The sequence below is a fragment of the Mirounga leonina genome, unplaced genomic scaffold, assembly GCF_011800145.1.
Source record: "Mirounga leonina isolate KUSES-001 unplaced genomic scaffold, KU_Mleo_1.0 Mir_100832, whole genome shotgun sequence".
In the NCBI taxonomy this organism is placed as follows: Eukaryota; Metazoa; Chordata; class Mammalia; order Carnivora; family Phocidae; genus Mirounga; species Mirounga leonina.
Window position 1 is genome coordinate 279836 of NW_023270020.1, and position 14173 is coordinate 294008.

Genomic DNA, 14173 nt, shown 5'->3' on the forward strand with positions numbered 1-14173 from the left:
TAAAAACTGGTAACTTGCGATACTATAGAAACTCAAATCTTTTGCACTGTTGGTTCTACTATAAAAAACAAAAAAAACATTGAAACAACATTATCATTAGGCTGTTGGGGATTTATTTATAAATTTATTTATGTATTTATTTTAAAGATTAATTTAGGGAAAGAGAGAGAGAAGCAGACTCCCCACTGAATGCAGAGGCCAACTGGGGGCTTGATCCCATAACCCCGAAACCAACCATGTGCCCCTGTAAAGATTCTTAATATGAGATTTGAAGAACTCCAGTGGCTTTGTGAAGCTACTGGAATCATATGCAAAATTGTTCAAATGCATTTTCTGGGTGGAATAAAACAATGTTTTTGTTCTTAAATACATTTATGGGGTGCCTTGGTGGCACAGTTCATTAAGTGTCTGACTTGGTTTTGGTTCAGGTCTTGATCTCAGTGTTATGGGACCAAGCCCCACGTCAGGCTCTGTGCTGAGCAGGGAGTCTGCTGGAGATTTTCTTCCTCTCCCTCTTCCTCTTCCCCTACTTATGAGCACCTGTGCATACATACTTTGTCTCTCTCTCTCTCAAAGTAAATTAAATCTTTCAATAAAAAGAAAAAGATAAGGGTTTCTCAACTTAAGAATAGAAGCAGTGGGAGTAGGCTTATGCTTAACTTACTTAAAAGCAGTCTGTAAAAAAAATTTTTTTAATCTAACCTGTGCTTGAAAAAATTACTATTAACAATTTATTAAGTTCTGTCTGGGGTGCCTCACTGGCACAGTTGGGTAGAGCATGCGACTCTCGACCTATGGATCATGAGTTCAAGCTCCATGTGGGGCATGGAGCCTACTTTAAAAAAAAAAATTATTAAGTACAAACTGTATTTCATACCAAGTTACTTATATATAGCAGTTTGTTACAAAATTGCACTTAGCTAGATCCATGTCTTTTTATCCCCGTTTTAAACTGAAGAAACTGAGGTCAGAGGAGTTTGCTCACGTCTCTAAATAATAGAATTGGAAATATGGTAATTTGGCTAACAAGTTTATACCCTTAACCATAAAGTTACACTACTATTCAAGAGAGGTAGTGTGACTACCTCTCTTGAATAGTTTATTTTGCGTTTGTTAGGTGCAGTGCTTTATACTTTCCAAAGAGATAAAGCTTCATAAGTGTGCCATTCAAAAGCTTTTTATTCTTCCTTATTTTGTTACTTGTTCTCTTACTATTTTTAGTGTTTGTTCTACTAGTGTTAAGATCTTCCTTTATGATAGAGAACTCATGAATTTCCCTTGTGGTTGTGTGAGTCTTTGCTTTACATATGTTTAGATCACATACAGGTAAGTTGGACAAATTGTCTTTTTTTTTTTTTTTTAATTTTATTTATTTATTTGACAGAGACACAGAGAGAGAGGGAACACAAACGGGGAGTGGGAGAGGGAGAAGCAGGCTTCCGGCAGAGCAAGGAGCCCGATGCGGGGCTTGATCCCAGGACGCTGGGATCATGACCTGAGCCAAAGGCAGATGCTTAATGACTGAGCCACCCAGGTGCCCCGGGGAAATTGTCTTTTACCCTAATGAAATAAATGTCTCTGATACTGTTTTTTGGCTAGTAAAACTTACCTGCTGTTAATGTATCTATACCAGCGTAGATTTTGTTAGTATCTACCTCGTATATCTTTTTTTAATTTTTGGCCTTTGGTTTCAGCTGTAATTTTAGCCCATTTTGAAGGATTTGGGAGTTAATTTTTTTTTTTTATTTCTGTTGGAAGATGAAATATTTAGGGGCGCCTGGGTGGCGCAGTCGGTTAATTGTCTGCCTTCAGGTCATCATCTCAGGGTTCTGGGATTGAGTCCCATGTCAGGCTCTCTACTTATCAGAGAGCCTTTCTTCCCTCTCTCTCTCTGCCCCTCTCCACTGCCTGTGCATGTCTATCTCCCAAATAAGTAAAAAAACATTTTTAAGATTTTATTTATTTACTTGAGAGAGATCAGGAGCAGGGAGCAAAGGTAGAAGGAGAAGCAGACTCCCCACTGAGCAGGGAGCCCAGTGCAGGACTCAGTCCCAGAACCCTGGGATCATGACCTCAGCTGAAGACAAATGTTTAACCAACTAAGCCACCCAGGCACCCAAGTAAAATTTTCTAAAAAAAGAAATGTTTACATTGGTATTCCTATAGGATACAATGAACAAAAAGCACTTTTAACTGGTTTCTTCAGTCAAACTAGGATGTATACCCTATAATGTGTCATTGGTCCATTACCAACAAATGTTAAGAGACAGGCTATAGACCATAAACTCCATTTTGACATAGGAATTGTCCTATAATAATGTCATTGGGAGAATATACTGAGCTTTTCCTATAATCTTTCCTGAAATTCAGTGTCGTTGACCATTGAACATCAAGGTTTGAATTGCATGGGCCTACTTGCACATGGATTTTTTACAGTAAGTACTATAAAGTATTTTCCTTACAATTAATATTTTTCTCTAGCTGACTTTATTCTAAGAATAAAATATATAACACATACAAGGTATGTCCTAATTGACTGTTATCAGTAAGGCTTCCAGTCAGCAGTAGACTGTTAAGTTTTGGAAGAGTCAGGAATTACACACGGATTTTGGCTGCACAGGTATCAGCACCCCTGAACCCTGCATTGTTCAAGGGTCAGTTCTGAATTTAATTTTGTATAAAATGTTTCTTTGTATATAATTGTTTTTTTTCTAAGTAGGCTCCACGGCCCAGTGTGAGGCTTGAACTCACGATCCTGAAATTAAGACCTGAACTTGATCAAGAGTCAGATGCTCAACCAACTGAGCTACCCAGGTGCCCCTGTGTAAAATACATGTGTGTGAAAAACTATGAGGAGTAAAAGGTCCACTGCTCATCCTATGATCTTTTATAGCCATGGAAGTGTCTAAATCTTTAAAAAACTGGAATGGATTAGAGAAATGGTGGTTTCAAAGGATAAACAGATGGTTTAAAACTAACTTTTACTGTCATTTCTTCCTTAATACTTCCTCATTGAAAAAAATGTGAATGATAGAAATAGTTCTTTGGGTGTGGTCTGTTTCTGATGTGTACAGACCAACTTTTGGTCTCATATAGGTGACAGAAATGAGCAGAAAGGCCCAAAGGAAAGGAAAAGTTAACTAAGAAATAAAAGAAATTTTAAGAAATAAATGGGAAAAACTAACGAAGGATATTACTACTGGTAGTAGTAGCAATGGTGATAATTATTTGGATTCTAAGTGTGCAAGATGATAAAATTTCACTAAGGGACCTCTCTGTTGTGCTATTTAAATGTTACAAACATAAATGCTATAGGTTTTATCTCTTAGGAGTGGAAATAGCAAAAGTGAAGAGTGTCTCATCGACCTTTCTTTCTCATGCCACACTCATGAGTGGAAATTTTTTTTTAAGATTTTGTTTGTCATAGAGAGAGACAGAGATAGAGAGCACAAGCAAGGGGAGTGGCAGAGGCAGAGGGAGTAGACTCCCTGCTGAGCAGGGAGCCAGATCAGGGCTTAATCCCAGGACTCCAGGATCATGACCTAAACTGAAGGCAGATGCTTAACCAACTGAGCCACCCAGGTGCCCCCCTGTTTTTTTAAAGAGTTTATTTTTGGGGGGCGCCTGGGTGGCTCAGTTGTTAAGTGTCTGCCTTTGGCTCAGGTCATGATCCCAGTGTCCTGGGATCGAGCCCCACGTCGGGCTCCCTGCTCGGCGGGAAGCCAGCTTCTCCCTCTCCTGCTCCCCTTGCTTGTGTTCCTTCTCTTGCTGTGTGTGTGTCTCTCTCTCTGTCAAATAAATAAATAAATAAATCTTAAAAAAAAATTAAAAAAAAAAAGACTCTTTCAGAGGACAAAAAGCCACTCCAACCTGTCTGGACCAGGCCCTGTCAGTTCTCCTGACCACTCTAACCACAGTAAAACTTCGCAGCTTCTCCCTATGGATCCATATTTCCAGAGTCAAGACTGCTTCAGCCCCAGATGAGGAGCCCTCTGCCAAGTAAAGGTGTAAGCTGGTTGGAGATTTATTTATGTTATTCAAACAAGACTTGGGTAATACACATCTAAAGGCCTAGTGGTGGGGCACCTAGGTGGCTCAGTCATTAAGTGTCTGCCTTCTGCTCAGGTCGTGATCCCAGGGTCCTGGGATTGAGCCCCACATCGGGCTCCCTGCTCAGTGGGAAGCCTGCTTCTCCCTCTCCCACTCCCCCTGCTTGTGTTCCCTCTCTCACTGTGTCTCTCTCTGTCAAATGAATAAATAAAATCTTTAAAAAAAAAAAAAGTTTATTTTTCTGACAGAGAGCACAGGTAGGCGGAGCAGCAGGCAGAGGGAGAGGGAGAAGCAGGCTCTCCCCTGAGCAGGGAGCCCAATGTGGGGCTCTATTCCAGGACCTTGGGACCATGACCTGAGCCGAAGGCAGACGCTTAACCAGCTGAGCCACCCAGGTGTCCCTCTTTCCTTTCCTCTATTATGTGTAGTTTATCTGGTGGATGTGTTTCACAGGTTCCTTAGATATGTGTTTATTTTTATTCATTTTTTTCTTTCTACTTCTGAGACTGGATAATCTCAGTTGGTTCATCCTCCAATTTGGTTACTCTTCTGTTGAATCCTCTAATTTTTCACTTTGGTTAATATGCTTTTTTCTTCTCTTAGATTATTTTTTTAGAGCAATTTTTACATTTACAGCAAAATTGAGAAGAGGGTACGGAGCTTTCCTATATTCCTCCTACCTACATACATGCATACATAGCCTTCTATTATCAACATCTCTGCACTGGAATGATATTTTTGTTATAATTGATGAACCCACATTGACGCATCATTATCAACCAAAGTCCATATTTTGTATCAGAGTTCACCCTTAGTTGTGCAGTCTATGAGTTTTACAAAATACGACCTGTGTCCATCATTGGTAGCATCATAGAGAGTATTTTCACTGCCCTGAAAATCATCTGTTCTTGAGCTTTTCTTCCTTCCTCAAACCCTTGGCAACTCCTGATTTTTTTCACTGTCTTCATAGTTTTACCTTTCCCAGAATGTCATGTAGTTAGAATCTTGCAGTATGTAGGCTTTACAAATTGGCTTCCTTCATTTAGTAATATGCACTTAAATTTCTTCCATGTCTCTCCTTTTCTTTTTTTCTCTACACCCAGCATGGGGCTTGAATTCAGTACCCTAACATCAAGAGTCGTATGCTGTACTGACTGAGCCAGTCAGGTGCCTGCTTCCATGCCCTTTCATGACTTGATAGCTCATTTCACTTTAGCACTAAATGATAATTCTGTTATCTGGATGGACCACAGTTTATTCATCCATTCACTTACTGAAGGACATCTTGATTGCTTTCAAGTTTTGGCAATTATAATAAAGCTGCTATGCACATTTGCATGCAGATTTTAATGTGAATAAGTTTTCAAGTAATTTGAGTAGTACTAAGGAACACAATTGTGGGATTGTTTGGTAAGATTTAGTTTTATAAGAAACTGCCAAGCTGTCTAGTAAAGTGGCTGCACTATTTTGCATTGCTATCATCAGTGAGTGAAACCTCTGTTGCACCAAACTTAGTGTTGGCAGTGTTCTGGAGATAGGTGGATAGATGACAGGGAGATACGGAGATAGGTAGATAGATGATTGATGATGATAGATAGATAGATGATAGATGATTGATAGATAGATTTTTTTTTTTTTAATAGGCTCATGTCCAGTGTGGAGCCCAGTGCCGGGCTTGAACTCACAACCATGAGCTGAGGTAAACTGACAGCCATCCAGGCACCCATCTTCTATATTTTTGATTTGCATTTCTCCAATGATCTATGATATGGAGTATCTTCTCATATGATATTTACCTTTGGTATATCTTTTTGGTAAGAAGTCTGTTTAGGTCTTTCACCCATTTTTTTTTTTTTTTTTAAGATTTTATTTACTGGGCGCCTGGGTGGCTCAGTCGTTAAACGTTTGCCTTCGGCTCAGGTCATGATCCCGGCCAGGGTCATGGGATCGAGCCCCGTATCGGGCTCTCTGCTCCGCCAGAAGCCTGCTTCTCCCTCTCCCACTCCCCCTGCTTGTGTTCCTGCTCTCACTGTGTCTCTCTCTGTCAAATAAATAAACAAAATCTTTAAAAGAAAAAAAAGATTTTATTTATTTGACAGAGATAGAGAGCACAAGTAGGTAGAGAGACAGGAGAGAGAGAGGGAGAAGCAGGCTCTCCACTGAGCAGGGAACCTGATGGGGGGCTCAATCCCAGGACCTCAGGATCATGACCTGAGCCAAAGGCAGATGCTTAACTGACTGAGCCACCCAGGCACCCCTCACCCATTTTTTAACCAGTTTTTTATTTTCTTTTTATTGAGGGTTTTTTTTAAGATTTTATTTATTTTGGAAGGAGCAGGAGCACAAGCAGGAAGGAGGGGCAAAGGGAGAAGAGAATCTTTTTTTTTTTTTTTTTAAGATTTTATTTATTTTTTTGAGACAGTATGAGAGAGAGAGCACATGAGAGGGGGGAGGGTCAGAGGGAGAAGCAGGCTCCCCGCCAAGCAGGGAGCCCGATGCGGGACTCGATCCAGGGACTCCAGGATCATGACCTGAGCTGAAGGCAGTCGCTTAACCAACTGAGCCACCCAGGCGCCCGGGAGAAGAGAATCTTAAGTAGGCTTCATGCCCAGCATGGAGCCCTACGTGGGGCTCCCATCTTACAACCCTGAAATCACAACCTGAGCCAAGTGGAAATCAAGAGTCAACCAACTTAGCCACCCAGACACCCCTTATTCTTTTTTGTTTTTAAAGATTTTAAAGTTTTAAGATTTTTTTAAAGATTTTATTTATTTGACAGAGACACTGCTAGAGGGGGAACACAAGGTGGGAGGAGTGGGGGGGAGGGAGAAGCTGGCTTCCCTACTGAGCAAGGAGCCTGATGTGGGGCTCAATCCCAGGACCCTGGGACCATAACCTGAGCTGAAGGCAGATGCTTAACGACTGAGCCACCTAGGCACCCCGGCACCTCTTATTCTTAAGTTTTAAATGTTTCTTTTTTGTATTTTGGATAATAGTCTTTTTTTCATATACATGAATGTCTTTTGGAGATGCTTTCTTTTCATCCATGGCTTGTCTTTAGTTCTTTTGATACTGTCTTTTAAAGACTGGCTTATCAATTCTTTTATAAGTCATGGCTATGTAAAAGACATCACCATACCCTAGATCTTCTAGTTGTTCTCTTATGTTACCTTAACCAAGTTAATAGATACTCATTTTATATTTTGGTCTGTGATCCATATTTTCGTTAATTTTTGTGCTGAGTGAAAGGCCTGTGTCTTGTTTTTTTGTTGTTTTCTGTATGTGGATGCACCATATGATTTTACTCATGTGGAATTTAAGAAACAGGAACACAGGGCATAAAAGAAGCAAACCAAGAAACAGACTCTTTTTTTTTAATTTGATGGAGACAGAGGGAGAGAGCGCAGAGGGAGAAGAAGCTGACTCCCTCTGGCAGGGAGCCAGATGCGGGCTCCATCCCAGGACCCTGCAATCATGACGTGAACCAAAGGCAGACTCTTAACTGACTGACCCATCCAGGCACCCCAAAGAAACAGACTTTTAACTCTAGAAGACACTGATGGTTACCAGAGGGCAGGGTGGTAGGGTGATGGGTGAAGTAGGTGATGGGAATGAAGGAGTGCACTTAGGATGAATAGTGGGTGTTGTGGAAAGTTCTGAATCACTATATACTACACCAGAAACTAATATTGCACTGTATGTTAACTATGATGGAATTAAAATTTTAAAATTAGTATTCAAAGGATGAAAAAAGGAAAATATAGGCAATGTTCACCTTCGTAGCACATGTACTAAAATTGTAATGATACTGAGAAACTTAGCATAGTCCCTGTACAAGACTGACACACAAATTTGCAAAGCATTCCATATGTTAAAGAAAGGATGGGGGCGCCTGGGTGGCTCAGTTGGTTAAGCGGCTGCCTTCGGCTCAGGTCATGATCCTGGAGTCCCGGGATCGAGTCCCGCATCGGGCTCCCTGCTCGGTGGGGAGTCTGCTTCTCCCTCTGACCCTCCTCCCTCTCATGCTCTCTGTCTCTCATTCTCTCTCTCTCAAATAAATAAATAAAATAAAAAATCTTAAAAAAAAAAAAAAAAGGATGGAAAGGGAAAGATAGGCAGTGTCTCTTGGACATCAGCCCGAGGAATATTTTTCAGAGTCTGTCTTCTAAGCCAAAGGAAATAAGCAAAAATTAACAACTGAATCCACCTCAAAATAAAAAGCCTTCACAGCAAAGGAAACCATCAACAATAGGGAAAGATAACTGAGTGGGAGAAGATATTTGTAAATAATATATCTAATAAAGTATTAGTATGTAAAATGCATAAAGAACTCCTACAATTCGGGCGCCTGGGTGGCTCAGTTGGTTAAGCGGCTGCCTTTGGCTCAGGTCGTGATCCTGGAGTCCCGGGATCAAGTCCCGCATCGGGCTCCTTGCTCAGCAGGGAGTCTGCTTCTCCTTCTCCCACTCCCCCCTCTTGTGCTCTTTCTCTCTCTCACTCTCTCTCTCAAATAAATAAAAATCTTTAAAAAAAAAAAAAAAAGAACTCCTACAATTCAACACCAATAAAAACAAATGTCCAATTAAAGAATGGGCAGAATAGACATTTCTCCAAAGAAGACATCCAGATTGCCAACAGACACGTGAAAAGATGCTCAACATCACTCATCATCAGGGAAATACAAATCAAAAGCACAGTGAGATACCACCTCACACATGTCAGAATGGCTAAAATTAAAATAGGAAGCAACAGGTGTTGGTGAGGATGCAGAGAACGGGGAATCCTTCTACACTGTTGGTGGGAATGCAAACTGGTGCAGCCACTCTGGAAAACTGGAGTTTCCTCAAAAAGTTAAAAGTAGAGCTACCCTATGACCCAAAAATTGCACTACTGAATATTTACCAAAAGAAAACTAACACCAATTCCAAATATATATGCACCCTATTTTATAATAGCGAAGATACAAAAGTAACCTGAGTGTCCATCGATGGATAAAGAAGTTGTGATTTATATATATTGAATATATATGAACATCATCTATAAAAATATATACATGAATATTACTCATACAAAAAAGAAAGCTCTTGCTATTGACCAAATGGATGGACCTAAAGGGTATTATGTTGACTGAAATAAGAAACATACCACTTGATTTCATGTATATGTGGAATCTAAAAAATGAACAAGCCAACAACTCATAAATACAGAAAACAAACTGGTGGTTTCCAGAAGGGAAAAAGTAGTAGTATGGGCATAATAGGTCAAGATGATTAAGGTGTACAAACTTCCAGTTATAAAATAAATAAATCATGGGAATGAAAAGGACAGCATAGGGGATATATTCCATAATATTGTGATAACTTTGGTAACAGATGGTAACTACACTTAATGTGATATTTAGAGCTGTATATAATTGTTAAATGACTGTGTTATACTCTTGAATTTAATATTGCATGTTAACTCTAAATTTTTTAAAATTGTTTTAAAGAATGAGCACATCAAAAATTAAACAAGGAGGCCACCATGGAAAACAAAATGGCTGCTACTATAATTCTGTCTTCACCTCAGCCCCTGCATGAAGTATGCTATCAGAATCAACTAGGGCACACCTAAAGCTTGGAAAAAGCTCAACTACCCCAAACATTCCCAGGGACCAAGTTTGGAGTACCTGAAGAAACTGTGAGCCACTCCATTGACAGAGAGTAGCCCCTCTGCCCCCTTGATGTGACCCTCAATAAAAATGTGAAAACCAATCCCCACCCCCCAAGAAAGAAATTGGCCAAGGAGTAAGGAACTGGGAACCGTCTTATTTTACTAAAGGGAGTGAATGAGCATGAATGTGGTCAGAAAATCACCATGTACCAAATCCAGCAATTTTACCTCTTTGTACTTTAAGTGAAAGTCTTATAAATGTGGACAAAGATGCATGTGCAAGAATGTGCTAATATTTTTCTGGGGTGATTGCTTGTATCACCTAGGCTTGTTAGTCTTGATTCTTGGCCCTAGGAGTTGGGGCCCAAGAATCTGCATCTTTACTAACATGGTACTTTCCACAATTTGAGGATCATTGCTGTTATTTTAGTTTATTTTACTTTATTTTTTTTAAGATTTTATTTATTTGAGGGCGCCTGGGTGGCTCAGTTGGTTAAGCGGCTGCCTTCGGCTCAGGTCATGATCCTGGAGTCCTGGGATCGAGTCCCGCATCGGGCTCCCTGCTCAGCAGGGAGTCTGCCTCTCTCTCTGACCCTCTCCCCTCTCATGCTCTCTATCTCATTCTCTCTCTCAAATAAATAAATAAAATCTTAAAAAAAAAAAAAGATTTTATTTATTTGAGAGACGGAAAGTATGAACAAGGGAAAGGACAGAGGGACAAGGAGAAGCAGATTCCCTACTGAACAGGGAGCCCAATGTGGGGCTCCATCCCAGGACCCTGAGATCATGACCTGAGCCAAAGGCAGACATTTAACCTACTGAGCCTCCAAGGAGCCCCTTTTGTTGTTATTTTAATTATAAGTTGTTTGGTTTTGTTTATTGGCTGTTTAGTTATGGTAGCTGTTTTGCAAATATGTGTTATTAGGATCTACAGAAAAGTGAGGAAGGAACAACTGTATCTGTAATACTTGTCTATCAGGATTATTTGAAATGTGAGGTAATTTTTATTTTGTAGATAAAGTACTGTACAGTTCTCTACCATATGGATATATTTTGTTTGTACCTGTTAGTCATCCTACCCATATGTTTTCTTGATTCCTGTGTAACTCCTATGTAACTGGTAGTGAAGTTTAGAGGGTTGATCATGTTCAGGTTTGAATTTTGAGGCCGATGATAATGGACAGATTACTTCACAGCTTGTACCATGTAAAGCCATCACAAGGCAAATATCTACTTTTTTTTTTTTAATGAATGAGAATTTTTTTTTAAGATTTTATTTATTTATCTGACAAAGAGAGACACAGCGAGAGAGGGAACACAAGCAGGGGGAGTGGGAGAGGGAGAAGCAGGTCTCCCGCGGAACAGGGAGCCCGATGCGGGGCTCGATCCCAGGACCCTGGGATCATGACCTGAGCCGAAGGCAGACGCTCAACCATCTGAGCCACCCAGGCGCCCCACAATAATAATTTTAAATACTTTCTTTTTTCTTTGTGGAATAAGATGTCCCAGAGCCTAGAAATCACCATTTCTCTAAGGAGGGCTGGTTGCTTTTAAAAACATCAGTCTGAGTACCCAAGATGGTTATTGCTATTCGTCACTGCTTTAGACTTCACATACTCATTTTTACCTATTTAGTAGCACTAGTTTGCTATGCCTTGTGATTTATAATCCATAAGGTAAAATTCAGCAGGTGCTGCTTTTAGAAATTGATAATTTATCCAACTAGTAACTCATGTGGAAAATATTGCTTGTAAATCACCTAATTGGCAGTTATCATTTTAAACTAATTTTATTTAGGGAATATGTGCCTTAAATATGCAAGTTAAAAATTCATCCTTGATATTATAGGTGTTTCTGTGAGGTGTTTAGATGATACTGTTTCTTTCTCTTTCTTTCTTCTTTCTTCCTTTCCTTCCCTTCTCTTTCCTTCCCTTGCCCTTGCCCTTTCCCGATTTTATTTATTTGACAGAGAGAGAGACAGCGAGAGAGGGAACACAAGCAGGGGGAGTGGGAGAGGGAGAAGCAGGCTTCCCGCTGAGCAGGGAGCCTGATGTGCGGCTCAATCCCAGGACCCTGGGATCATGATCTGAGAAGAAGGCAGATGCTTAACAACTGAGCCACCCAGGCGCCCCAAAACTAACATTTATTTTGAATAAAGCAAAATACCCTTCATGATGTAGATAGGCCTCTTTGAATCAGTTTACGGCCTTTAGAGGAATAGACTACCTTGAAACTCAAATTCCAACATCAACTTTTCCCTGAGCCTCCAGTCTTCCAGCCTTCCCTAAAACTTTAGACTTGCCAGCCCCCACAACTTATGAGGCAATTCCATAAAATAAATGTGTTTTCTCTGTCTCTGTTTCTTTCTCCTACTCTATACCTCCAGTTGCTTCTGTTTTTCTGCAGAACTCTAAAACAGATTTTTGTTCTGAAAAGTGGGGTGCTATTATAACAAATGCCTAAAAATGTGGAAGCAGCATAGAAATGGTACTCTGGAGGCTGGAAAACCTTCCAGGTAAATGGTAGAAAAACTCTAGATTACCTTAAAGACACTATTGGTAGAAATACAGATATTTAAGTTGCCCTAGGAGGTCTTAGATGGAAATATTTTGGAAACTGGAAGAACAGTGATATTTGTTACAAAGTGGTAAAGCATTTGGCTGAATTATGTTTTAGTGTTTTGTGGAAGATAGAATTCAGGAGTGATAAACTTAGATATTTAGCTGAAGAGATTTCTAATCAAGGTACTGAAGATGTGGTCTTTGGTTTCTTTATTGGAAAAAAGATGGAAAGACTTTATATTCTCTCTTATTCATGCCATTTATGTTACTTTATGAAAATGGTGTCAAAATCTTGATTTTATAAACTTCTAACTACCTGATACACAGTAACAGCTCTAATGAACAAATACATTTTAGTAATAATACAAATTCCTTCAGTTGCTTTGAAACCAGGTATTTTGTATTAATACTCTTTGCTTTGAGATATTCTGTTCTCAATCTCTCTAAATTGTCCCTTTATGTATTTCTTTGAGAAAATAAAAGCACTTTAGAATGTCCTTACTCTGGGGCACCTGGGTGGCTCAGTCAGTTAAGCGTCTGCCTTCTGCCTTCGGCTCAGGTCATATTCCCAGGATCCTGGTATTGAGCCCCACATCCAGCTTCCTGCTTAGCAGGGAGCCTGCTTCTCCCTTTCTGCTTCTCCCCCTGCTTGTGCTCTCTCTGTCAAATAAATAAGATCTTTAAAAAAATAAATAAAATCTTAAAAAAAAAAAATGTCCTTACTCTGCCATACACATTTCCTTAATGGAGTTCCCCAAGGGTAAGCACCAAGTACTTCTTTGCTACCTCTATGCCCAGACTTTCATAGGCCCCTCCTCTAATACTAAAGCAACAATCAATTTTAAAATAAGATAGGTATAGTAGATCCTTTATATGCAAGATGTAAGATGCCTAATGACCCAGAGGTCTCAGTGATCTTAGGTGTACTCAAAGTCTTAATGTAACTATTTTAATTAATTATATTTTATATATATGTACATATTTTAAAGATTTTATTTATTTGACAGAGCTTGCACACCAGCAGAGGGAGAGGGAGAAGGAGCAGCACACTCTCTGCTGAGCAAGGAGACCCACCGGGGACTGAATCCCGGGACCCTGGGATCATGACCTGAGCTGAAGGCAGATGCTTAACTGACTGAGCCACCCAGGCGTCCCAGTCTGTTGTAATTTTATATAAACAATAAAAACATGTCTTTTTAACCTTGGGGGGGGGGGGAAGAAAGTTAAGGCCTTGAGAGGAAGATTATTATCCAGTACTTTCTTATAGATTTCTTCTGTGCCATTGTTTTTCCTGTTTTTAAAGCATTTTGTGATTTTAAGATATATGTAGGACAAATGGCATTCAGGGAACTTGAGACTCTGTATGACAGAAGAATAATATATATAGCTTATACATTACAGATATTTCCAACAGTATGGTATTTGCTCTGTAGTTTTTATTTTTTATTTATTTATTTTTTTAAAGATTTTATTTATTTATTCATGACAGACAGAGAGAGAGAGAGAGGCAGAGGGAGAAGCAGGCTCTCGAGGAGCAGGGAGCCCGATGCGGGACTTGATCCCAGGACCCTGAGATCATGACCTGAGCCGAAGGCAGACGCTTAACCATCTGAGCCACCCAGGCGCCCGCTCTGTAGTTTTTATATTGTTGTTGTTTGAAAGGTTTTATATATTATTCAGGTCCCAACAGAGAAAGTATGGGATGTCAGATTACATATTACAGTACAGGAATACAATATTATTTGGCTTTTTACTAGTAACTTACTTATTTTTTACTATTTTAAGCAAGCCATGCGCCCAACTTGGGACTCAAAAAATCACAAGCTCGTGTCCCTAGGCTCCGCTTTATTAGTAACTTTGAAACATAGTTTGGGTTCCGTATGTAAAGACAGGATTAGAATTTAAAGTAA

General features: G+C 39.8%; 1 non-coding gene across 1 annotated transcript; it reads left to right on the forward strand.

The window, feature by feature from the left end:
* Positions 1-7817: 7817 nt before the first annotated feature.
* On the forward strand, positions 7818-7924 carry LOC118007332. Its single transcript, XR_004678386.1, has one exon. It is a non-coding gene; the product is annotated as a U6 spliceosomal RNA (small nuclear RNA).
* The last annotated feature ends 6249 nt before the right edge of the window (positions 7925-14173 follow it).